General features: G+C 40.2%; 1 protein-coding gene and 1 long non-coding RNA gene across 2 annotated transcripts in view; one reads left to right on the plus strand and one right to left on the minus strand.

Moving 5' to 3' along the window:
* The window catches only part of prdm16 (PR domain containing 16), a 760,985-nt gene that overhangs the window by 130,028 nt on the left and 606,613 nt on the right, over nucleotides 1-24,344 (plus strand). The gene's annotated exons all lie outside the window — the stretch shown is intronic.
* Nucleotides 22,032-24,344, minus strand: part of LOC134337868 (uncharacterized) — a 55,539-nt gene continuing 53,226 nt past the window's right edge. The window contains exon 3 of the long non-coding RNA XR_010016098.1: nucleotides 22,032-22,559. This is a non-coding gene — a long non-coding RNA (uncharacterized LOC134337868). The remainder of the gene's footprint in view (nucleotides 22,560-24,344) is intronic.

Here is a 24,344-nt window from a genome sequence, read left to right on the forward strand (position 1 = left end):
TAAGTACATGTTCAGCACAGCATTGTGGGCTGAAGGGCCTGTATTGAGCTGTAGTGTTTCTGTGTACTTGGAACACCATGCTAACGGAAGGCGGTAGAGACAAATATGATCGCAAATTTTCAGACCCATGGATGAATAGGAATAGAGGGAAACTGTTTCTGTGCAAAACAGATGGGATTAGTTTGATTGGTCTCATAGTCAGAGCAAACTTGGTGGGAAGCAGTGCCTTACCTTATACTATATCTTTCTGTGTTCTATGGGATGACAAGGCCTTGTTGCATGGATAAAATATTGGTTAAGTAACAGGAAACAGGAAAGCGTTTCAGGCTGGAGAGAAATACAATGATACAGGAGCAGAGCAGTTACTTTTTCTAAGTATAATAATTTGGACTTGGGTGTATACTACAAAATTTTCAAAACTCGAGTCACAGCAAACTGTGAGGATGATACATAGACAGGATGGTAAAATGGTCAGATGGTAAGAAATGTGAAATATTACAATGTGGGAGGAAGAATAAAAAGAAGCAATACAAACTAGTGAGCAGAATTTCAAGAGGGGGGGACAGAGGGATCTAGTGATATATGTGTGTTGTTCATTGAAAATGGTGGGATAGTTGAAAAGATGAAAGAAAACATACAGGACGTGGGCTTTATAAATGGGAGCGTACAAGACCACTGAAGGTATACTGAATCTGAATGAAACTTTGCTTTTAGGTAGAACTGGAGTATTGCGTACAATTCTGTTTGTCACTCTTGAGGAAAGATGCAAAGGTTTACTAAGTTGATACCAGGAATGGGGAATTTTAGTTGTGTGGGTAGGGTTGAAAAACTGAGATTATTCTCCTTGGAAATGCTGTTATGAAGGGATCTACTAGAGATTTCAAATTATGAGTGTTGTAGATAGGGTAGACAGGAATTGTTTACACTGGCAAATGGGTGAAAAGCCATGGGTGAACATTGAAAGAATCAAAACTTTTTTTTAACACAGTGAACGCTTAGAGTCTGAAATGCAGTGTCAGGCGTAACTCTGGAAGCAAATTTGTTTCTAGTTTGCAAAAGGAAGCTAGCTAAGCATCTGAAAGAAAAATGTTTTTGGAGTTCAGAAGTAAAGGTGGCAGAGTGGACCCTGCTGGATTGCTCTTACATACAACCATTACGTTCTTTATTTTAGTTTAGAGATACAGCGCAAACAGGCCCTTCTGCTCCACTGAGCCACACCACCCAGCAACCTATCGATTCACCCGTAGCCTAACCACAGGACAATTTACCATAACCAATTAACCTACCAACCACTACATCTTTGGACTGTGGGAGAAAACTGGAGTGCTCAGAGGAAATCTAAATGCTCATCAGAGGAATATGCAAACTTTCTTACAGGGGATACTGGAATTGAACTATGAACTCTGATGCCCTGAGCTGTAACAGTGTCCCGCTACTCGCTACACTACTGTGGCACCCTCTGATGGACTGAATGGCCTCTCTCTGTGCAGCCATCTTTCTGTGATTCTATAATAATACTTCGCAAGTCATTTTAGGGTATCTCCTTTCTTTAACTGATCAAATGTCTTTCTGAACATGAGAGAAAGCTTGAGACAGCTGGTTAAACTCTGCTGCAATCTGCATTTTCGAAATAATCGTGCATCATATGAGTCAAGTTCAAGTTATGCTCCTATTATCCTTCAGGGGAATATTACAAGTGACGCCCTCCTCAAGTCTCCAAAATTTAAATTTTCTAATTGGAAAACAAGGGGGCATGAGAGGAGAGAAGCCAATTTATAAACCTTGAACTAACTCAGTCTTTCCTCTCAGCAACATCCACCTATTCACTGCTCAAATAGTGTATAAAATTGGAATTGTACCACTGGCACAATTTAGAACCATTAGGTTTATCACTGAGAGATGATTCACCACAGGGAGATGAGCTATTGTGCATGATCAATGAGGTGGCAGAGATTTTCCAGCCACCATCTACAGCTATAAATATAATTTGAGTGATCATAACAGGACAGGTCTACTTGCTTTGATCAACCAAAACATTTTTGTTAATTTTGATTGGTAATCATATCTTTAACTATGGAAAACGTCACAGCTGGTTTTACAAAATTCCCTTTCCTGCTGCAGTTACCTGATTAGGAATCTGCTTTGAGATCTGTAATACTCCTTGCAGTTTGTGAGCTGGTAGTATAGAAAAAAAGCCATGAATAAAAGTTTATACAGCACATTCCAATTCCTGACATTACAGCAGAAATTACACAACAACTTAGGTACATAATATAACAACAACATTCATGGGTACTTCACAGGAATGAAATCATATAAAAATTCTGACATAGAGCCATGTAAAGATACATTAGAATTGATTACTAAAAGCTTGCTCAAAGAGGTAAGATTTGTCGTAATACAGTGGATTCTGGTTAATTAGGACACATTGAAACCAATACATTTTGGTCCATTTAAGCGGCTGCCCCAATTAGCCAAAGTTTCATGGAAATAATTAAAAAGGTATAAAAAAGACGAACTAACATTTAACCGAGTAACATATGTATTTAAATGAAATACAGAGCAAACAAAAATTAGAACTCCACCAATAATAGCACAGTACTATAGAGCTACGTATTAGTTCCTAATAGTTATTGACATAGGAATTCGTCTAGAGTACACTGCCTGTTCCTTTGATTGACTGTAAGTTAACAGCACAGATAACTGGTGCAGATAATGGACTGCTTTCATACAATGCTTTTGACAATTGCATCTTCCAGATCTTCATTTTCATTGCAACATTCAAGATGATTGTCAATACCTTCAAATTCTTCATAGTGCTTAACTTGTTGAAGTAATGAAATCATTTAATTTTCACTCCTGGCCTATTAGTTAGGAGACGGTTGATGAACAGTTTCTATCTCAATTAAGTGGCATAGTGTCCCAAATAAATGAAGGGAATCCTGGCTGTCTTCTCAATTCATTTTTGTTCTTTCAGAGTTGTACCAAGTAAGTGCCTGCCCTGCTTAACATTTCTTCGGCTGTCCATCGATTTCGATGTTGACTGAGGCCTGGGCAAGGTTGTATGGAAGACCAGCAGTTGCCCATGCTGCAAGTCTCCCCTCTCCACACCACCGATGCTGTCCAAGGGAAGAGCACTAGGACCCATACAGCTTGGCACCAGTGTCATTGCAAAGCAATGTGTGGTTAAGTGCCTTGCTCAAGGATACAACACGCTGCCTCAGCTGGGGCTCGAACTAGTGACCTTCAGATCACTGGACCGACGCCTTAACCATTTGGCCACGCACCAACACTGGGCCTGCTTAACAATGGCCCAGTGAACTGGAATCCATTGTATATTAAAAATCAGACACGGAATTGTAAAGGCATAGAGGTTTAGTAAGATAAGTACAGAATATAGAACTCGACAGTTAAAGGTATATATTCAATGTGTTCGGATTGAATAAGTCAAGATACCAAAAGGATTGTATGGCTGAATAAGTTTAGGGGATTGGATAGATCAGCAAAACACATTAAAATGCTATAAAATAGTAAAAAAAAAGTCTCAACTTATTTATTATCTGAATTCTCCAGGCAGGAAGCCTCCATTTAAATGGATGGCGAGATGGGGGTAATGCATTCCCACATCAGGTCTTACTGGCATAAGATAGGGGAGGTGGATTCTTTAGCACAGTGGTAGGGAATACCAGCAAGAGAATGCCTGCTGTTATTACTGCTTCAGCATCTGTGACTTAGTTTTTCCAAGATTTAAGGAGAACTTACTTGTGGGGAAGACGTGGCTGAACACCAGTGCTTCCCTTTAGAATAGACAACCGACTCAGTTTGACCTAATTTCTTAATGTCGAAGCCTGTTCTATTTCTTGGGGCTAACGTTCTTTTATCGGCCATTAGCACAAAAACATCTTCATCTTCTTCAGAAGATGAATGATTGCACAGACGTCCACAAGCCCCAGTCACCCAAATTCCACAAAAGTCAAGATGACTCCAAAGTTTCTTTAAGTCTTTTGTATTGATGTTTAACTCTTCACCCTGAACAAAATATTATTACTCTACTATTTGACGGTTAGTTACAGAGGAGGAATACTACAATGAAGCAAAAAGATTAGTGCACTCAAAAAATTAAATCTGACGACTCTCCCCTTTGGGTTGATGTGACTGGAAAGAATGAGCAATGATGTCTTCTTAGTCATTGTCTATCATTCAGCAGCATGCTTCCAAAACTGGCAAGCCGTATTCTAACAAGCTAATCTGTCCACTGGACAGAAATACATTCAGCAGATCTCACACAGTATCTGTCTGATAGCATTTATTTTTTTAGAAGAAAAAGGCACAGAACAAAAGATTTGGAAGTGCAATCAACAGAGCTGAATGTTTCTTTGTGTGATAAACATTATTCGTCTGGTAATCTACATGCGTAAGTGAATTTTTTTTTCAAATGTGCGTCCAAATCTCACCATGGTGTTTGGAGAATAGGAATTCAAATTATTTTTTAATCTGAGTTAAGGAATTTCTTGGTACAACTTGTGCAATTCGTGAGTTTTTAAACTAATTTGGCAAGTGGATGTGACACAGTGTACAGTTGAGGGCTACATTTAGTCAAATATAGAAGAAAATCTAGGTCACTCCAGTAGACAGAGCAAACCAAAGCATAAGATTCTAAAACTCTATAACTCCTGACTTAAAGGGAGCTATATAATTGCAAATTGACATAACACAGAAAAGAGCAGTTTTGCAAACATTTTTGACTATCTTAGCGCCATTTTGAAAATTGACATCAAAATGTTGTTTGCCTCAGCACCACTTTGTCCAATGTCAACTTCCCTCAAAGTGAAAGCATTCCTTGACTTAATACTCAAGTTATTCTAGGGAATACCTGGCAAACTCCCATCTGGAATTCATGGCTGTACTTTGATAGTGACCTTAGCCCATATGTACATAGAACATGACTCTACAGATATTGGTTTTCAATAGATCCAAACTTCATACCTCAATTCTGTTGTTTATAATAAATATCTACTTTGTCAATCCAAATATATTAACAATGACTGAAAATTACACCTAAGGCTCCTGTAAATTGTCATTTCTCCATAACAGTACTTTGAGGCCTATCTTTATTGTATGCAAGTACACGTTTCATTTTGAATCTTTACTGCTGTGACAAGGTAAACCTTTATCCCAACATTTTGAATTGACTTGAGAACAGATTCCAGGAATAAATACGCATTATGGATGAATAAATTCTTCTTGGGGTTCCAGCGGGGTACAAGTATTGATTTCAACTGACGTTTCTATAACAAAATCTGCCATCTTCATCAGGGATGATACCTGGGCATGTATAGTCTGGTGGTATTTATACCCCCATTGTCCATCCCTGCTGATTGGTTAGTCCTCATCCAATCACGGTCCAGTGTCCCAGCTTGCCAATAATCGAATTCCAGTTCTTACTTAGAGCAAGACCTTCATCTTTGTTAAAATTCTTTTCCTCTAGTTTTATTTCAATGGCTTCCTTCACCAGATGGTTCTAAGTGCCATTGGCATGGCACAGTAGTCTTGTGCTGTCAAAGTCAATCCCAAGGCCATTGTGAATGCAATGTTCTGCTACTGCCAATTTCTCCAGGTTACCCAAATGGATACACCTCCTGTGCTCCTTCATGCTCCACCATGCGTCCCATATGGCTGATATATGCTGCTCCACATTCACAGGGAATCCTGTGAACCAGCCAACCTCAGTTCCAGGTCATCTTTGACCCGCATAAACTGTGATTGAGCTTCTTTGTCGTTTTTGGATTATATTAATTGCATTTGGCCATAAGATTGACTTCAACAGCACAAAACTACTGTGCCATGCCAATGGCTTTTGGGACTGATTGGTGAAGGAAGCCATTGAAATAAGAGGAAAAGAATTTTACCAAAGATGAAGGTCTCACTCTAAGTAAGAATTGGAATGTGTTTGTAAACAAGGTGGAACAGCAGACATTGATTGGATGAGGTCTAACCAATCAGGAGGGACAGATGACAGGGGTATAAACGCCACCAGACTAGACATGCCCAGGCATCATTCCTGTTGAAGATGGCAGAGTTTGTCATTGAAACTTTGGATATAATCGATATCTGTACCTGGCTGGAAGCCTGAGAAGAGTTTATTTGTCATATACGCCGGGAAAGTTCTAGATCCTTTATCAGGTATTATGGATCATCCAATTTATCTGCAATCTATCAATCAATCTACAAGAATCTTAAAATTTGAGTTAGGTTTAAAATTGATATACAATAGCCGAACACACCTAATCAGTCCTGGCACAAAGTGGCTAGCTACTTAATAGTTTTTCTGAAGGCATGGATTAAATGCTTTATCACTGCTGTCATCTCTCACGCTAAATGTACTCTTTAAACGTCCGGCATTGATTGGACTAAATTGGGGAAAAAAAAGAGACTGATTTGTTTGTTAATAGTGCACAGACTGGGAAGCAGCACTTGGGTACGCTGGGACAAGCAGCATCTGCTGTTTGCCCAGTGTATCACTGTTTGTCTCACACCACCAGACCTATTGATGTCAAGTGTGCTGTTCAACATAATGAAATTGTGTTTGAAACCCACGAGCAATTAACAGGGAGTAATTAGCCCTGAATTATAATTTAAGTGGTTGATCTTTGCTTAAACCCTTGTAAAAGCTGCTGCCATTATCTGACTATGCATTGATTGCGAAGGTTAACACTGTCCTAAGGTAATTTTCCCCTCACAGTAAACTTTGAATATACAATTATTTTAATATTCAGCAGCTGTCATTAAGCATGGTGAAGTTTCGTCATCAGTAAGGCTAGAACGATGCCACTAATGAGCTTTCTGTAAATTTTGCCCTGCAGCATGAAGACGGGGGCTCCTTGTGCTTTCAAATGCCTCAATAGAAGTGCAGCACTTTAAAAAGCTAGCTTCCTACAGGGTCATGCTTTGCCTTTCTGAAATCTTTAAAGGGGTATACATAATCTTGTGACACTACATGCCAAGGTTCTTGTGTTATTTTGATCAATTTAATTGTCTCAGATGCTAAAAAATGAGCTCAAACACTCCAATGTGCTTTCTGTGCTAGGAAATAAATTGACAAATGAGATTGAGGTACTTGAAAGAATATTCAATTAAAATAGCAACTGTTGATCTTGTTGCATTGATCATGAAGTTGATAAGTTCACTCAACTTCACTTTGTCCCATCATTGTGATGTTCCCACAACCAACAGACTCACTTTCAAGGACACTTCATCTCATTTTCTCTCTATTCTTTGTTTGTTTGTTTGTTTATTTATTTATTTATTTATTTATTATTATTATTATTATTATGTCTTTCTTTTTGTATTCACTCCGTTTGCTGTCTTTCTGGCTGAATACCCAAGTTGGTGCAGTTTTTCATTGATTCTGTTATGGTAATTATTCTATGGATTTATTGAGTATTTATTTATTTATCGGGAAATAGGCCCTTCCAGCCCTTCAAGCCACGCCACACAGCAGTCTGACAATTTAACCCTGGCCCAATCACTGGACAATTTACAATGACCAATTAACCTACAAACCAATATGTCTTTGGACTGTGGGAGGAAACCAGAGCACCTGGAGGAAACCCACACGGTCACATAGAGAATGTACAAGCTCCTTACAGGCAGCATCAGGAATTGCCTGCAAGAAAATGAGTCTCAGTGTTGCACATATGTGTACTTTGATAATAAATTTACTTTGAACTTTGAACCTTTGAATTTTTTTAAATCTGAAATGAAGCAAGATGGTAAATGTTCAATACTGCAGCCTTCTGGGCTCAGAATTTTTGAATTCTACAGCTTCATGTAACTTGAACTTTCTAGCTTTATCAGTCATCCATCTGATATATTGGCACAGCCTGTTTGTATTTTCTTTTCTTTTACTTTCTCTTCCTTTAGAAATGAGGCCTGACCTGCTGGGCGTGTCTTCCTGCTTTTCATTTCATGACTTTTGTCTATAGTTTCACTCTGTAACTGTTTTCAATTCTCTCACCAGATAACCTTGTTTACAGCTTATCCCATGTCATCATGGTTTTACCCCATCATGGATGAACACCGTACTCCCTGCACCTTAACAAGCTCCCTTTCTCTCTTTCCCAGTTCTGGCAAACATTCTTCAACCTGAATCACTAAGTCAGCCTGACCTACAGTGTACTTCCAGCATTTTCTGCTTTATTTTATATTTCCAGCATCTGCAGTTTCATTTGCAGCACACATAAAATGCTGGAGGAAATCAGCAGGTCAGGCAGCATCTATGGAAATGTATAAACAGTCGATGTTTTGGGTTGAGACCCTTCGTCAGGACTTTTTCTTTTCCAGGACAGTTTCTTTTTATGCAACACACATAAAAGTTGCTGGTGAACGCAGCAGGCCAGGCAGCATCTAAAGGAAGAGGTACAGTCGACGTTTCGGGCCGAAACCCTTCGTCAGGACTAACTGACAGAAGAGATAGTAAGAGATTTGAAAGTGGGAGGGGGGGGGAGATCCAAAATGATAGGAGAAGACAGGAGGGGGAGGGATGGAGCCAAGAGCTGGACAGGTGATTGGCAAAAGGGATATGAGAGGATCAAGGGATGGGAGGCCTAGGGAGAAAGAAAGGGGGAGGGAAGCCCAGAGGATGGGCAAGGAGTATAGTGAGAGGGACAGAGGGAGAAAAAAAGAGAGGAAAAAAAAAGTAATAATAATAAATAAATAACGGATGGGGTACGAAGGGGAGGTGGGGCATTAACGGAAGTTAAAGAAGTCAATGTTCATGCCATCAGGTTGGAGGCTACCCAGATGGAATATAAGGTGTTGTTCCTCCAACCTGAGTGTCGCTTCATCTTGACAATAGAGGAGGCCGTGGATAGACATATCAGATTTCTTTTTATTTTAATTTTTATTATGGCTATCATTTTGCTTCTTTTTCTTCTGAGAGTAACATGTAGTTGAACTTGAGTTCCATGCATTTCAATCACTGCACTTCAGAAAATGATTGTTGATCATATTCAAACCCCTAAAAATCCATCAACTTTGTAAGGATGGCTATAAACTGGTAACAGTGGAAGACTTTGATTTCACTTTTTGTTGAAGTCAACTAGTCAGGAATATGATAGTGTTCATTTTAGCCACATTGTGAGTCAACTGAAGTGCAGTGAATTTTAGTCGCCTTATTTAAAGAAGGATATGCTTACATGGGTGCAGCAAAGGTTCACTCATTTGATTCCTGAGATGAAGCAGTCACCCAAGAGAGAAAAGGAAATCAGCAACATATGTTTAAAAGAATTGAAAATTGATTACATTGAAAACCTGTAGATTCTGAAGGCATATATAAGGAATCCTGAGAGAAAATTTTCCCTGGTGACCAAGTCTAGAACCAACGGCATTATCTCAGGCTAAGGGGGTCAATAGTTTATCATAGGGATGTTACAGTTGAGAAGGAGGACATATGACTTGTTGACTATCTGCTAGCTTCTGGTGCTGCCATTTTATCAATTCTGTCATGACCGCTCCCCGCCAGCCCCCCCCCCCGTCCTCGTGACCCCAAAAATTATTTTCTCTCAAAAATCTATCCTGAGACATTTCACAGGTCCTTGATCAAACACAAATGTTCTTCATAAACTCCTTGTATTATGTGTTCTCCCTGCTCAATGAACCATTTGCCAATGGGGACAGCTTCTCCCCATCTGATGCATCACAATAATCAGGAAGGTATTCTACACATAGATGTAGAAAAAGAGAATGACTGGAGTATGAGTATGAGCACTCAGAACAAAGGTGTAAAGATGTGCCTGGAGTAAGGGGGGGCCCTTAATGAATACTTTGCTTCAGTGTTCACCAGCAGTCAGCTTGCTTGCTCTGTTCATCCAATTCCTCCGACATGTTTGAGTAGTTAATAACTTCTATTTTAAGAAGGATGGTGGTAGAGAAACCACTGGAACTGTTGTGCAACAGTTTGTTGTAAGGTTGGTTTGTGGCTGCTGAACTCCAAAAGAGTAAAGCTGCCCTTTCGCTCAATCTGAATTGCAATCATCGGCTCAAATAATGGCATTCTGCAAAGTGCCAAAGAGTGCTCAGATAAAGAATCTTAAAATGTTGAATCTCTGGCATGAGGAGCCAGCAGTCAGAGGCAGCATTAAGGATAACACAGATCTTGGCTCACTGAAGGGCTGGCTCCCACCCAGATTCTGTTCTAGAGGACTCAAGTGAGGAATTTGTCATGGGAATAGATAGACACAACTTGATATTTGGGCTTTGGGCCGACCTAAAAATTTGCATGAAAGATCAATGGGGATGGTGTCATCCAACTCTTACTTTTCATGAAGCTTTGTATGAAATGTAGAATAGGTCCGTGTTAACACTGGTGAACATAACGTTTGCACAACCTGATAAGATTTCAACTTCCACCGCAATGTAGGCAGAACCCAGTGAGAGGGAATTTGATGAATGTAAAGTCAGCATAGAACTGACTACTGTGCTGAGCATGTCAAAGTTAAGAAAGATGCAGCTTTGGAGTTTTTGAAAAAAACATTAGCATAGAAACATAGAAAATAGGTGCAGGAGTAGGCCATTCGGCCTTTCGAGCCTGCACCGCCATTCAGTATGATCATGGCTGATCATCCAACTCAGAACCCTGTACCAGCCTTCCCTCCATACCCCCTGATCCCTTTAGCCACAAGGGCCATATCTAACTCCCTCTTAAATATAGCCAATGAACTGGCCTCACCTGTTTCCTGAGGCAGAGAATTCCACAGATTCACCACTCTCTGTGTGAAGAAGTTTTTCCTAATCTCAGTCCTAAAAGGCTTCCCCTTTATCCTCAAACTGTGACCCCTCGTTCTGGACTTCCCCAACATTGGGAACAATCTTCCTGCATCTAGCCTGTCCAATCCCTTTAGGATTTCATATGTTTCAATAAGATCCCCCCTCAATCTTCTAAATTCCAACAAGTATAAGCCTAGACGATCCAGTCGTTCATCATATGAAAGTCCTGCCATCCCAGGAATCAATCTGGTGAACCTTCTTTGTACTCCCTCTATGACAAGGATGTCTTTCCTCAGATTAGGGGACCAAAACTGCACACAATACTCCAGGTGTGGTCTCACCAAGGTCTTGTACAACTGCAGTAGTACCTCCCTGCTCCTGTACTCGAATCCTCTTGCTATGAATGCCAGCATACCATTCGCCTTTTACACCGCCTGCTGTACCTGCATGCCCACTTTCAATGACTGGTGTATAATGACACCCAGGTTTCGTTGCACCTCCCCTTTTCCTAATTGGCCACGATTCAGATAATAATCTGTTTTCCTGTTTTTGCCACCAAAGTGGATAACCTCACATTTATCCACATTAAATTGCATCTGCCATGAATTTGCCCACTCACCGAACCTATCCAAGTCACCCTGCATCCTCTTAGCATCCTCCTCACAGTTAACACTGCCGCCCAGCTTCGTGTCATCCGCAAACTTGGAGATGCTGCATTTAATTCCCTCATCTAAGTCATTAATATATATTGTAAACAACTGGGGCCCCAGCACTGGGCCTTGTGGTACCCCACTAGTCACTGCCTGCCATTCTGAAAAGATCCCGTTTATTCCCACTCTTTGCTTCCTGTCTGCCAACCAATTCTCTATCCACATCAATACCTTACCCCCAATACCATGTGCTTTAAGTTTGCACACTAATCTCCTGTGTGCGACCTTGTCAAAAGCCTTTTGAAAATCCAAATATACCACATCCACTGGTTCTCCCCTATCCACTCTACTAGTTACATCCTCAAAAAATTCTATGAGATTCATCAGACATGATTTTCCTTTCACAAATCCATGCTGACTTTGTCCGATGATTTCACCGCTTTCCAAATGTGCTGTTATCACATCTTTGATAACTGACTTGAGCATTTTCCCCACCACCGATGTCAGGCTTACCGGTCTATAATTCCCCGGTTTCTCTCTCCCTCCTTTTTTAAAAAGTGGGGTTACATTAGCCACCCTCCAATCCTCAGGAACTAGTCCAGAATCTAAAGAGTTTTGAAAAATTATCACTAATGCATCCACTATTTCTTGGGCTACTTCCTTAAGCACTCTGGGATGCAGACCATCTGGCCCTGGGGATTTATCTGCCTTTAATCCCTTCAATTTACCTAACACCACTTCCCTAGTAACATGTATTTCCCTCAGTTCCTCCATCTCACTGGACCCTCTGTCCCCTACTATTTCCGGAATATTATTTATGTCCTCCTTAGTGAAGACAGAACCAAAATAGTTATTCAATTGATCTGCCATGTCCTTGTTCCCCATAATCAATTCACCTGTTTCTGTCTGTAGGAGACCTACATTTGTCTTAACCAATCTTTTACTTTTCACATACCTATAAAAGCTTTTACAGTCAGTTTTTATGTTCCCTGCCAGTTTTCTCTCATAATCTTTTTTCCCCTTCCTAATTAAGCCCTTTGTCCTCCTCTGCTGGACTCTGAATTTCTCCCAGTCCTGATGAGCCACTTTTTCTGGCTAATTTGTATGCTTCTTCTTTGGAATTGATACTATCCCTAATTTCCCTTGTCAGCCACGGGTGCACTACCTTCCTTGAAGATAAGATAAGCATAGATAAGAGCCTGGGGCAGGTTGGGACATAGCCCAGGTTACCATGAGAAGTGAGGGATGAGATACTCGGGCATTGGTGAGAATCTTTGTGTCCTCACTGGCCATAGTACAAGTACCAGAGAATTGGAAGATGACAATTACTCTTCTTTTGTTCAAGAAAAGTAATAGTGACAATCCTGGGAATTATTAGAGTCTTATATCAAACTAGTGGAGAGGATTCTTAGATACAAGGTTTACAAGCATTGTCTTATTAGGGATAGTCAGCATGGCTTTGTGAGCAGTATATTGTGCCTCACAAACCTGTTTGACTTTATGAGGAAGCGATAAAACAAATTGATGAAGATAGGAAGGTGGATGTGGACTTTGATAAGGCATTTGACAAGGTTCTCAAGATTCACAATATTTTATGAGAGAAATTCTTTCTTACCTTAGAGGATACTACTAGTATTCTGATAAAAGCGACATGGAGTACTCATCCAGAAAGCGATGAGACATGAGATCCATGGAAACTTGGCTGTGTGGATTCAGAAATGATAGCCCATAGAAGGCAAAGGGTGGTAGTAAATGGAGTGTCATCTGCCTTGAGGTTGGTGGCTATTGGAGTTCTGCTGGGAGCTGTTCTGTCACCCCACTCCTTCTGATGTTTATAAATGACTGGGATAAGGAACTGAAAGGGTGGGTTAGTAGGTTTGCAGACAACACCCAGGTTGGTGTGTTGTGAATAATGTAGAAGGTTATCGTCGGTTACGACGAGAGTGCACAACTCTGTAGTAATTTTATGTATTGCACTGCACTGCTGCCACAAAATAAAATTTCAAGACATATGCCTCTGACTCTACACATATATAAAAGGCACATTACTGTAGAACTTCATTTCTGATCAGTAACAGATCAGAAACATAGAAACATAGGAATCTACAGCACATTACAGGCCCTTCAGCTCATAGTGTTGTGCTAACCATGTAATCCACTCTAGAAGCTGCCTAGAATTTCCCTACCGCATAGCCCTCCACTTTTCAAAGCTCCATGTACCTACCTAAGAGTCTTTTAAATGACCCTTAGATTATACAAGTTCATCATCCTTTACAGGCTTTCGTATTTTGCCCCTTTTTGTAGAAACTTAGGCTCCCAAATGCTTTGCTGACTACTCTCATATAATACCCGTCATTTTTTAAAGATTCATGTACACATGCATATATACACAAATAAAATAGAAAAACAGGAAATGAAAGTAGCAGTAGACCACTTGACCCTTTGAATCCACTCTGCCATTCAATCTGTTCCTGGCTGATTCGCACTGTGTTCCAACATTTTGCCCATGCCCCTTGATCCCCCTAACCCTAGGAAAAATAATTAACAGTTTCTAGAATATTATATTTGAACGTTTGTTTTTTTCTGATTTCTGTGGTGGTAGTGAATTACACGGATTAAGTAGTGTATGAAAAAAGAAACTTCTCATCTTCACATTAAGTGCCTTAGCACTTGCAGTCTGTTGTTCTCCAAGCTTTGTGTCTTTTGTAAATTTGGAGATTTTACCATGTGTAAGTGACCATTACAAATATGGGAAAGTAATGGTCCCTGCCCTTGACTGCCATCCTCAAAACTGAAAAGCAAGCAGATCCTCTTTTACCCTTGTTATTTACAATTTAACTGAAGGTAATGAGATAATCTTCATATTGTTCATGAATTGCAATTCCCTCTCATCTCACAGTGTCTTCTGTTGTATAAGATACTAATTGTTTATTTTCTTCAAGATATTACCCATATTTCTATTAACACTTTTAATTCCATGAACTTCACTTTGCTAACTTACTTTTAGCATAGGGTTCCACATAACCTTTTCAAAATTATTACTCACAATGTTCGCTGCATTTCCTTCATCAATTTTTTATAATATCTCTTCAAAGAATATAAATAGCTTGGGAAAACGTGATTTCTCTTTGGTAAAACATGTTGGCTGTTCTTTATCAACACAAGCTTGATTGCCTGATAATATTTTCCCTAATGAATTTTCATTAAGAATTTTGCCACAACCAAGGATAAACTGACTTGACTGTATTTTCTTGGCATATCCTTTGTAAACCTTTTTTTAAACAGAAATCTTCCATTTGCCTCTTGCCAGTCATCTGACATCTGCTCTGTATCGAGGAAGGGTTGGAAGATTACAACCTTCATTCCTAACTCTCTCATCATATTTGGACTGGATAATTTGTTTACTTTGAGCACAACCAGTCCTTCTAATATCTCACCCTTCCAGAACTTTTGATAGATATATTGCTATCGCTTCCATCAGAGATATTAGTGGTGCTGCTGGAGCTGACAGTCCCATGGGAAGATAGATTGGGAGAGGCCTTTGAAAGGAAGCTCTCCAAGTATGCAGGACTGGTCAGCAACTGTCAGCAGGCTGGATGGAGAGCGAGGTGTCTCCCAGTGGAAGTTGGTTGTAGGGGATTCGTAGCCCGTTCTTTAGTTAGAGCCGTCAGCATTTTGGGCATCGAGGGAGAGAGGAAGAGGAGAGCCATCCGCAGTACCACCGATGCGGCAGAGAGGGCCTCAAGATGGCTGTGGCTCAAAAGAGGGGAGCCATGGAGTCATAAGTAGCTAGCCATCTGGACACAAGCTGGGGTCTGATCAGCCCCGGCTGGGTCACCTGGAGGAGGTTGTATGATGTTGAAAGACCCAAAACACCCGATGATTCCAGGAACATCACTGAAGATGTGTCCAGAAGCATCAATAGATGTATGTACACAGTAGTATCCTTTAAGATGAGGAAGAATTTCTCTCATAAAATATTTAGAATCTTGAGAATTTCCACTCCAGAGGGTTGTGAATGTTTAGTCATTCAAGACCAGGAGCATTTTTAGACAATAGTGAAAGGAAATAGAGAGGAAATTGGAACCGAGGCTAAACATAAAATTAACTATGATCTTAATGAACATCAGAGAAGACTCGAAGAGTGAATGGCTTTTTTCCCCCTTGTGTTTCATCTTGTCTCTTTTTGGTTGGGGGCGTTGTGTTTTTTTCTGACTCTGTTTGCCCAGTTGCAGAGTCTTAACTTTTTTGCACTCTGAAATTTTAAAAAGGCACAGAGGGGAAAGTGGCAGCTGAACAGATGACATTTAATGCATCTTAAATGTCAAAAAGAAGGTTGTGAAATTAAGAGTGAGTGGAATGTGTGAAAGATGATATGGTTCTGCCATTTTCAGCATTAATGTTAATCGCTGACTTTCTACTGGGTCTCTGGCATTATGACAGCCCAGCCCATGATTTCTAGCAGTAATTCAAGCTATCTGCACAGCAGAGGCTAACCATCCATCTGATACTCCAGGCTGAGATTGACGGTCATGATAAAAATTCTACAATCTTTTTTTTGCTATATGGTCAATTAAATGTTAATATTTTTATTTATATAAAGTCAAATAAATGTTAAATTAAAAGTCAATTCTCAATATAACGTCAATTAAAAGGCAGCTCAGCTGTCTTTACCCAGATCATACTATTGTGGCCTTTGAATTTCAGAGGCCAAGAAATATTACCTGCCTTGGACATTGCAATAAGACCATTAAAGGCTGAAGAAGACGCAGTGCCATTGTGTCTGACATTTAGTCAGATCTTAAGTGAAGAGAAAGGAAGAAGTTAAAATCAGTGCTTAACAATTTATGGGCTCAAAATGTTTGCCAGGATGGAATAGCTTGAAATGGGTATTAGGTGTGTAAATGGGTATGAGTGTGTAACTCATAAGGTTGTGATTGTAATAGTGTTATTATTGGTGGACAAGGTTTATTGTTTTTAACATTGGGCTAAATTCTCACTGGTATTGAAATAGGGCAAAACTTTGTGCATTTATTGACACAAGAGATACTGCAGATGCTGGAAATCTTGAGCAATGCCCACAATGTGCTGAAGGAGCTTAGCAGGTCAGTCAGCATCTGTGGATGGAGATAAACAGTCCTGATGAAGGGTCTTGGCTCAAAACGTCGTCTGTTTATTCCCACCCATAGATGCTGCCTGACCTGCTGAGCTCCTCCAGCATATAATGTGTACTGTTCTTGCATTTATTGCCCTGGGTTCTTCTCTCACCATTATTTCATTGGTGGCTCCTTGGACCTCTCAGCTTGCAAGATATCTTGCTGGATGCTCAACACCTCAACCAGGACGTCCTGGTCAGCATGCGCAATATGGGGTAACCACCTCTGGTGTTTATGTTCCCAAACATCTTACCATTACCTCACAATGAGTGCATTCATGCACTGGATGGATTCAATGTACAAATTCCCTTAGAGATTCAGTCACGATTTGAATGATTGTAGTCTGCTGTTGAATTGTGCACAGGAATCCTAAAATTAAGTGCTAAGTATATAATAATAGGGAAAACATTGCACTTGGCACCTCTCAAGCAGTCAGCTTTTTGCCTGATGTGTGAACATTAAATCATATTTATACTACAAGGAGAACAGACCCAAGTCCCTTGCATTGTGCCATTTTAGCCCAGACCTGAATTAAAGAAACACACATCAAAGTTGCTGGTGAACGCAGCAGGCCAGGCAGCATCTCTAGGAAGAGGTACAGTTGACATTCGAGGTACCTGAATTAAAGAGTTTGTACGATCTCCCCATGGTCATGTGGGTTTCTCCAGGTGCTCCGGTTTCCTCCCACAGTCCAAAGACGTACCTACCAGTGGGTGGGTTAACTGCTCATTGTAAATTGTCTCCTGACTAGGCAAGGGTTGAATTTGGATTTGCTGAGTGGTGTGGCTCGAATGGCCCATTCTGCACTGTATCTTAATAAATAAATAACTTCTTTTGTGAGTGGTGTGTAACTCACCAATGTAATTTCAAGGAGTAATCTTTGTTGCAGTAAAATACAAGGTTTGGTGTTCAGACATCATGTTAACACAGGTTACTTGAACTGACCTAATGTGTGCAAGAATTGCATTTGTAAACTAGAAAACCCATTTACAGTTAAGGGTCGAATGATAGGGACATGGTGTTCTTATCGTCAGGATCTAGTGACAAGGAGCCTTATTTACCTTAGTGATTCCATGGGGGGGGGTGGGGGGGTGTGGTTAATGGTCACAGGACACAAAGACTTCATTTTCACTCAATGGTATCATTCAAGCACCTGTTGTAATGATAAGGAAGCCAGTGATAATGAGCTGCTGCGAGTGTAATACAGAAGTTTCCTGGGTAGATCTGCCAGGCTGTATGAGCTACCTAGGCTTTGATTGAATGCACTATGGTCTGCAACATTACATGTAAAATCAAATTCACAAGCTGTTTGGAAGTTCAGTTTCTGTTCAGCTATTCTGCTCCTTTTCCCTACAGCCCCAATTCTTTTCACAAAACATCACCACTTTTTCGAAACCAGGGTCTAGAAATTGCATTACTAGAGCTGAGTGGTGCAGAAGCAGGTTATCTGAATGCTGTTTGTGAAAATTGCAAAATTCACGTGAGAGTTATCCGGTTCCCCTGTGCTGAACTCAAACTGACTGAGTGATTTGAGTACTCCATTGATCAAGCGTAAGTTCTTGCAACTGCTGATATTTAACCTCACTGGTGCAAACTGTGTTGCCTTCGCTTAGAGACACCACAATACAAATAACACTCTAACACCTACAAAGGTCTATGACTACCGAATGAATGCATGGCGCGGAGGTGGGAGGAGAATGGGAAATTGATAACTAGCAGATCAAAGATATGGCAGAAGACAAGCTCCTTGTCCCTGATGCCCAAGAACTCCCTCCAGGACTACAAAGTTCAAAGTTCAAAGAGTAGGGACTCCTGCCAAGATACTGCCTGGGAAGTGCTGAAGGGTCTCGGCCCAAAACGTTGACTCTACTCTTTTCCATAGATACTGCCTGGCCTGCTGAGTTTCTCCACCATTTTGTGTGTGCTGCTTGGATTTCCAGCATCTGCAGGTTTCTCTTGGTTGTCAATAATGCCTGTGTTTTGGAGAAGACTGCAATGCAGCTGATTATTTATGCCTGCGTCCGTGGGCAGCAAGTTAAATGGTTGAAGTCTTTTCTCCGAGAGTATAGGTCTCCTAGGTGGCCTTCCTAGTGACACAGCAGGCTGCAAAATGTGAGATGTGGCAGAGGTCAGCAGTTTCATAGCCTAAAGCTATGAAGATTAAAAGTCACTGTGACCTTGACCTCTATAGGCAAAGCATTCCAGACATGAACATGAGGTTGGCCTCACAGGGTCACAAATCTCAGCATTGGTCCCATAACTAGTAAAGTTTCAATGTAAACAGGGTTAGCAAAACTATAGGTTAAGAAACTCATTAGAATCTCACTGGATGTGACTTTCGTTTTTTGTACTATTGTTGACATAATTTTAGAGAGTTTAACATTTGTAAGGTAGTGATATAGCAAATGGGACTCCCACCAAGAAGTGAAAAGTCCAGCTTTCGACAGGGATAAATTAATGTGTTCCAAGTTAAACCAATTTTCAACTTCACATTACTAATTCTCTTTGGAGTTGTGCAAAGTCCAAGTAATGGACGAAAGACTCTTTCTGGAGCCTGTTTCTGATTTCACTCATGGCATTGTCCACAGCTAACGAATGAGAATCAGCTGTATATTTTACCATGGGAAACACCACAATGACATTCTCATTAGCATCTGCTGTAAAAATTTCTAACTTAGTCCTCTGATTGTTCTTTTCCGCACCTCGGGGGAGGCTGACACGCACCTGAGTCTGACTAAACATCGTACACTGTCTTTTGCCTCTCTTTTGGCCAGATGCGCAGTCCTTCTTAGGTGGAGAGATGCTGCCCCACCCACTCATGCTTAATGGCTCAGAGACATTATGTCCTGCTTAAACCTTGAAAAGATTCATTATTCACTTCTTAATTCGGACATAAAGTTCCAAAAGGGTGTGGGGAGTTTTCTTGAATATTTTCATAATTCCTGCTTAGATTAAAGGTCCATCCCTTTTTTTTCCTTCTGCATATAAATCCCTTACTTCCAGCTTCTTTCGGTTAAGATTTACCGTTTTTGATTTGTTAGCATATTATAGCCTAGGTAGTAGGCAATATATCTTTTTTATAAATACAGCTCTGTGGAGATAAAAGTTCTGATTAACTTTTCTATTTATTGTAAGGTTGGCTTGGAGCTGGGTAATGGGAGTGTGGGGTGGTAACTAACGATATATGATTCTACCATGGGTGCTTTTTCTTTTGCTGTTATGAACTGTACATTCGATGCCTTTATTTTGCACTGTACAAACTTCCTTCTTAACTGACCTTTTTTTCTTCATTGTAGAAACTAATTTAGAAATAAATAAATAAATAAATTTCTAACTGGAGTCTTTGGGTAGAAGTTGGAAATAGAAACCCGTTAATGTTACTGTAGCCTTTTTCAACATGATGTTCAATTTTTACTTCTCCTGTCAAACCAACTGTGTCATCACTTAACCTTTGCGCAAACACATTGAAATCTGGGATCTCGCTATTCTTGACTCAGGTTTAGACCGAGGGAAGAAATAGGTCTAGTGCATGGATTCCCAACTTCTTTTATGCCATGGACCCCTACCATTAACTGAGGGGTCCATGGACCTCAGATTAGGAACCTTGGTCTAGGACCATCTGTAACGCTGATATTAATTCTTCTAAATTTAAGAATAGAATAGATTCATAATAATTTAAAAGGACACATTGTTATTTCCTTGGTTTGCAACACTTTATTGCACAGAGACAGTGGGACATATTATGGGCATGGATGCAAATAAAGATATTTCTTGATTATGCCTTGAAAGTGCTCGACAAGGTGGTGTTGTATGAGCTGCTTGGGGAAGTGATGGAACAATCAAAGCTCGTAAAATCAGAGGATTTTTTTATACTCGGAGATGTAATTGGGCATGTTCTGAACGCGGCAACAGTGGAGAACACATAGGTTGTGAAGGCAGTAGAATATGCCAGTGCATTGAAGGCAGTAAAATTCTTGCACTCAAAAGAAATGTCAGAAAGAGCTAAAGGCATGGAGAGCAGTTGTTGCAAGCTAGTTCAGTAACTGTGTCAGGTATCTATTTATGTCTAGTAAGCAGTGCGTACAGACCTATAGGGCCACGTCTCAGAAATTATTATCATCCCGACAACCCATCTGATTATCGGTGCATCATACTGATGGTAACCATTAGATTATGGGGAAGGTCACTGAGTTTGCCTGTGGATAATTTTGATTTCACAGATTCATTATGAGAAGTGTTGCTCTGTTGGAAAGTCCCTTGTGATGGGCACAGCTATTGCCTGCCTCCTCCACTGAACTCAGAGTTGAGACTGTGAATGCTGAGCAGTAACGAACTGTTGTCCCTTTCTTCCTACTGTTCCTCTTCTGCCGGCTACGGTCCAGGATCTGTCTCATGACCCTTGGGCTTTAATTCTTCTTGCTGCTCTTCCCCTAGCACTGATTGTAAGAATATGCGATTCTGTATTATAATAAAGTTTCCAGACCTGGTTAGTGCATACTGCAAAGAACAATTGAAATGATGCAGTCAATAAAATCTCATTTTTAGAAAATCAGTGTTTTCCCACACTGATTCTTGTACTTGTATGGCTATCATTGAATCTGACTGTATGGTTGGAAAGCGCAATGATGCAACAAGTTAACAAAGTTGGAAGTAACACACATCAAAGTTGCTGGTGAACACAGGAGGCTAGGCAGCACCTCTAGGAAGAGGTACAGTCGACGTTTCAGGCGGAGACCCTTCGTCAGGACTAACTGAAGGAAGAGTTAGGAAGAAGTAGCCTTTTATCCCTATGGATCTATCCATTTGGGGATTGCTGGCTGCTGAAAATGCTTGAACGTGCAGCCTTCCTCAGAATTAGATCATCAAAGAATAGAATAGAACTTTATTGTCATTGCTCAAGACAATGAGATTGTGATACTACTATTGTCTGTGCAAAACAGATATTTACAATGCACACAGTACGGATTAAGTAAAAAAAATCTGCATACATTGACGTTACAGAACATACACATCACCTTGTGTATGTTCAGTGTCGGCACAGTTCCACCGTCCGACGCTAAGACCCTCATCGCTTGTTCCTTATTGGTGGTTATTTTTTTGCATTTATTCCTTATTTCCTTATTTTCCTTAGTTGTTCTTCATTCCTTACTTCCTCAGAAATGTGTTATGAACCAAGTAGTCCAAATCTACCTGCACATTAAGGAAATTTTCCAGGTTAATACAAAGGTCAAGATTTTAACAGGGAGCCCACATTGGCATATGAATGCGGTCAATCGCTGTTGACAGTCATTGGAGTCTAAAAATACCGGTAAATCCTAGTGCCACCCATTCTTAACTGAAATCTAAGTAGATACAAACATTAACATAATAGATTCTGTAGATGCTAATAATTTTAAGAAATGCACACTAAGTGCTGGAGAAACCCTGCAAGGCAGGCAGCATATATGGAGGGAAATAAAATTATCTGTGTTTACAGTATTGGAATGAACTTTCTGCTGTAGGAATAAATTGCTATTCGGCTGAGGTCTGACACAATCTCCTAACAAGAAAGTTGAGTGTCAAAATGACCTTGAACTTCATAAAGAAACAATGAGTATGGCTGGTGGCCTTTTCATACAATGTCACATACTTCATTGTTGAAAGTACTGGAAAACCCGAGCGTTCAAATACATTATTCATCAGAGAGATCCGAGTGAAATCAGAGGGTTTGGAAGACTCTGTGGGAGTAGATACATCAGAGAGGGAGCATGTTTCTGCCTCCTCCTTTGGGTCCCCATATCAAGCACAGCAGCCAGTCAGAGGCACAATCAAGCTTTCTTTAATGGAGTGCTGCCAGCCGTATCATCATGTCAGCCGTATAATACACCCAAAGTTACCTTTAGCACATTCCGTGGTCATTAGAAGGTGTTCCGAGGAGACTGCAATGATTTCTAAATCTGTCTGGCCCGGCCTTTCAATGTCAGCAGAATATCCCTTTCTACAGCATCTGTAGCAAAAAAATATTGAAATGTGCTTTTAGTTCCATTATGATTGATCTGCAAAGGTCATAGGTTACACCGTGTATTGGCAAGGGAGAAAATGGACATTGTGCAAATAGCAATAAGGTGTATGGCTGATTTCAGAAGAACCTTTCTCAACTTAAATGCATGCTGTCTGATATTAGACGTTTCAACCCAGAGAAAAAAGATACTCTCTGCCTATTCTATGCCTCTGACAACCTCTATCAGATCTCCCCTCATTGCATTTGTCTTCCTCACTGCTGACTCAGTCTGCAAGTTACCCTTTTCTGAACCCTGCATGAGGACTCCCAAGTTCCTTTGCACCTCGGATTTTTGAATTTGAAGGAAATAATGCTGCTTTTGGCCTACTTTATCATGTACCACCAAGTACCCCAGAACCTCATCCTTAATAATAGATTTAAACATCTTTCCAACCTCTGAGGTCAAACTATCTGTTCTATAATTTTCTTCTTTCTGCCTCCCTTCCTTCTTGAAGAGTGAAGTGACACTTGCAATTTTCCAGTCCTCCAGAACCTAGTGATTCTTTGTGAAAGGTCATTGCTAGTGCCTCCACAATCTTTTCAGCCACCTGTTTTAGAACCCTGAGGTGTAGTCCATCAGATCCAGGTGACTTATCTACCTTCAGACCTTTCACCTTCCCAGTACCCTCTCCCTAGTAGTAGCAACTGCACTCACTTCTGTCCTCTGACGCTATGACCTTCTGGCATACTGTTCTTGTCTTCTACAGTGAATACTGATGCAAAGTACTAATTTAGTTTGTCTTTAATTTCCTTGTCCCCAATTACGATCTCTTCAGCATCATTTTCCAATGAAACAATATCTACTCTTGCCTCTCTTTTACTCTTTATATATCTGAAAATACTTTTGGTATCTTTGATATTATTAGCTTCATATTTCATCTTTTCCCTCCTTATGGCTTTTTAGTTGCCTTCTGTTGGCTCTTAAAAGCTTTCCAAACCTTTAACATCCCACTAATTTATGCTATATTATATGACCTCTCTTTTGCTTTAATGCTGTCTTTGACTTCCTTTGTCAGCCACAGTTACCTCATTCTCCCTTTAGAATACTTCTTCACCTTTAGGATGTATCTATCCTGCACCTTCCGATTTGCCCCAGAAATTTCAGCCATTAAATGCTGGAGCAGGCTCAATGAGCCAAATGGCCGATTTCTGCTCTTATGTCTTAATGTCATATGGTTTTAAGTCAATACAGATGTATAAAATAAAAAGCATGGGAGTGCCACTGTGGTTCAAATATTGGCACCGTTGTGTTTCCTGAACATGCTCTGCTTCATTCTAAATATGCAATTAATGAAACTAGTTTAACATAAAGTAACAATGGATATCAATTCTGAGAATGGAAATGCATGCTCAGGTCAACAATAATAACAGTATAACACAAATTTTATAAGGCTATTGACAGGAAGGTATAGTCATTGTAATTTACCAAACTGTTCTGAAAAAGGGTCTTGGCCCAAAACATCAACTGTTTATTCGTTTCCACTGATGCTGCCTGACCTGCTGAGTCCCTCAAGCATTTTGTGTGTGCTTTTGGAAATAGTGTGATGCTTCATATCATGGGATTGTCTGGCACTGCTAAGCTCAAAAATTCTGAGCAGATCTCTCTAGTTGTTTGTTGATGTTTGATTCAGCAAAATTTTCCCAAACTAATTTCACTCAACTTTTTGACAAAGTGATATCAAGAGAGGATGGTCGAAAGTGAACTGATAATGTACTTAGATTTCCAAAATG

The sequence above is a fragment of the Mobula hypostoma genome, chromosome 25, assembly GCF_963921235.1.
Source record: "Mobula hypostoma chromosome 25, sMobHyp1.1, whole genome shotgun sequence".
Lineage (NCBI taxonomy): Eukaryota > Metazoa > Chordata > Chondrichthyes > Myliobatiformes > Myliobatidae > Mobula > Mobula hypostoma.